The 3,099-nt window shown below is 48.9% G+C and overlaps 1 long non-coding RNA gene across 1 annotated transcript in view; it reads left to right on the forward strand.

Moving 5' to 3' along the window:
- Positions 1–2,359: 2,359 nt before the first annotated feature.
- Positions 2,360–3,099, forward strand: part of LOC125614425 — a 1,967-nt gene continuing 1,227 nt past the window's right edge. The window contains exon 1 of the long non-coding RNA XR_007345013.1: positions 2,360–3,013. This is a non-coding gene — a long non-coding RNA (uncharacterized LOC125614425). The remainder of the gene's footprint in view (positions 3,014–3,099) is intronic.

Below are 3,099 nucleotides of genomic sequence, written 5' to 3' on the forward strand. Positions count from 1 at the left end.
TTTTTTTTTTTTTTTTTTTTTTTTTTGCAGAGCAACTGGGAAGGTGAAATGGCTATTGATTGTAATGAGGACTTTAGGAGTGGTCATTTTTGGGGGAAAGATCAGATTTGGACATGTTGAATTTGAGATGTCTACTAGACATCCAAGTGGAGATGAACACAACCCTCCTGCCAACATGCTAAAAGTTAGAGAAATAGAAATACAGAATTAGATCATTGTAATATCAATGAAAAGTGCTATTTCAGAGGGGTGCACAGAAAAGCAAGTTATCAACTTTACTTGGGTGGGGAAGGACTTAAGAAGAGTTTCAAAAAGGGGTTGACATCTTTAGTTTGGGACTAGGTGTTTATTAAGTAGACAAAAGAGAGAAGTGTCGTGTTTTCTGTCTTCTTAGATCTTGACTCACAGTGGTTGTTCAGTCAGACCCAACCCAGTCACCAGTTGTGTGACCTTGGGCATTACTTCTCTGAGACTCAGTTCTTTAAATCTGTGAAATGGAAATAATCATAGCATTTTTGTGAAGATTAAATGTAGAACGCTTAACATACCTCATAGTAGGTTAGTGTTAATTATTATTGTTGAATATACGAATGAATGAATGAACGACTATCTTTCTTAATGGCCAAGTCTAGATTAGTCTGGTAACTAGGGAGCTTGAAGTGTCGTATAAGCTCAGCAGTTTGCTAATAAAGAGTGCTAAACTCCTTTCTACATCCTAAAAGTGGTTCAGGAAAAAAAAAAGTCCCAGAGAGCCTGGACCTTCTGAACTTCTCTGATAGAGGAATTAAGTATTGGGAAGCCTGAAGTGAATAGAGAGGGTCAATTTTTTCTCCCAATTTTGTCTTGCCTCATTCCCTTTGACTCCTCCCTCCCCTCCTTCTATTCTTCTTCCTTTCCTCTTTTCATTTTTTAATGAATCCAAGTAAACTCTCTTCAGATTCATAGTAAGCTTCTCTCCACTCCACAGGCTCTTGAACACTTAGAATGAACCCCACAGATAAGCCAAGGAGATCAACAACACTGGGACTCTGACGCTTAACCAGAGACCCGCCCCCCACTCCCAACTGCTAGGGCTCCAGCCAGAGGCCCCAGGGAGGTCGGCGCCCCCTATGGGTGGAAAGCGTTCCCTACGCCCCTGCAGGCGGCTGTGGTTGCTAGGTGACCGCGCGGCCTGCGCTGAGACAGGCAATGGAGTTCGGGAAAGGGATTTGCCGGGAGAGAGACCATTTCTCTCCTTCCACCGCCTCTTCCGCGCCTTCAGCAAATAGACGGGGTTGGGGCGGCGCTGCTTGCTGTTGTCATATAATCTGAGCTCATTCTTGAAAACAGAGCTTCATCAGGTGACCTCAGTCTGTGTGTGGAGAAACGGATCTCACTTGCCCCAAATGTGGTTTCTTCTGGAATCTGAAAACCCAGGTCGCTGAAGGCAGAAGTTTCTGGTTCACAAGAAGTGGAGGATGGGCATTATTGTGGGTTCAATGAGAATTCTGACAAATTGAGAGTGGGTGGGAATAATTTTGGTGATCAGTCCTGTATCAATATTTCCCAAACACTCCCAATTAGGAAAGTCCAACTTTAACCCATTAAAATAAGAAGGCCCCATGGGAATGACAATATAAAGGATCATTCATACCTCTGTGGGGACAAAATTCTCAGTGACTTTCCTGAATTAGATTTCTCCACTAAGACGGGAGAGATCATGAGGTTGGCAGACCCCTGTGAGTAGGGACACAGCCCAACAAGAGGGAAAGAAATAACAAGAGAGAGTGGTAAACATGGTATTCAGTAGCTTCCTAGTTCCGTCTGGTTTGGGGATACCTGGCTCTGTGCTGAAGTACCTTGTCTTTATGAGACTCTTTGGCAACCAGAAATCCACAGCTTTATCCTCCCAGCAACTGAGCATTCTGGCCCAGGAGTAGGTCCAGGCAGGCCAAGGCCATGGCTGTTTAATAACCTCTCCATTAGAACTTGCCCTCTCAGCTAGTACAACAGAAGCTTCCTGTGGCACAGCCCCAAGCCATGGCAAGCTCAGGGGAGAGCTGTGCCCAGGAGTGTCCTTGTGGGCTTTCCCCCAAGAGTTCCAAGGTAGTGATACTAGCCAGAGGTAACTGGCAGCTAGAGAGCATCTGGCCCAGCCACTGCCTCAGTCCCCAACATTCCACAAGACAGGATGGCAGAGAAGAGGATCCTGGCTCCCTGTGTTTCCAAATTGAACTGGGTCGGGGCTGTGCCTCTGCTCTATTAATAGCCCCCTAGCCCAGCCTGCTAGCCCCAAACCCGGATGCCAGGAGCAGTGAGTCAGCAGCTAAAAATAACAAGCAACTGCACCCGAACCCCAATGAGCAGCTCCCCCAGGCCCTCCACCCTTAAGTTTTTGTCAGTTTCAGTCTCTAGTCCAGAGCCTCATAGGGTTTAGGCATGCTATAGCTGTCCAGTCCTCCTGGGAAAAGAGTAAGGATTTACAATGGCAGACTCAGGGCTGAGTACCCAAGGCTGGAGGCCAGGGGCTAAGGGCAAGGGCTGGAGCTGGGCACTGGCCTTCCAGCTGGGTTTCAGGACGCTGAGGTTAGAGGACAACAGCTGAGAGTGTGGGAGCTAGGAGGTTGGGGCTGTAGGGGTGGAGACACTGGAGTACGACAGGGTGAAGTCGGTAGGTGAGGAGAAGAAGAGGCTGCAAGGCTTGAGTCTGGGCGACTGACAGGGAACAGAAAAGAAGGGATAAGGGGAGGGAGGTACATGCTGAGAGGTTACATCCCTGCTGTACCTGACAGACTGGGAGCTCCAGAGCTGAAGTCGGTAATCCGCCTGACTGAGGGGCGGTATCGGGAATGGGGGAAAGTAAGGAAATGCAGCTTGAAAGGCAGTGTGTGAAGGAGACCTGCTCAGTGCAAGGCGGCGTGGATTCCCAAGACCAGGTCTCAGGCAGCAGCCGCCAGGTTTGCTCCCAGTGCGCTCCAGCCTCCCTACAAGTCGCACGCCGGTGCCCCCATCCCCCGTGCCAGCTGCAGGCAAGGTATGTTGGTGTGGACGGTTGACTGAATATGCATGTGCATGTGTGTTCATGGAAGGGGCGGGGCGGCGAGAGAGGGGGAAGAGGCG

Source organism: Marmota marmota, unplaced genomic scaffold (genome assembly GCF_001458135.2).
Source record: "Marmota marmota marmota unplaced genomic scaffold, marMar, whole genome shotgun sequence".
In the NCBI taxonomy this organism is placed as follows: Eukaryota; Metazoa; Chordata; class Mammalia; order Rodentia; family Sciuridae; genus Marmota; species Marmota marmota.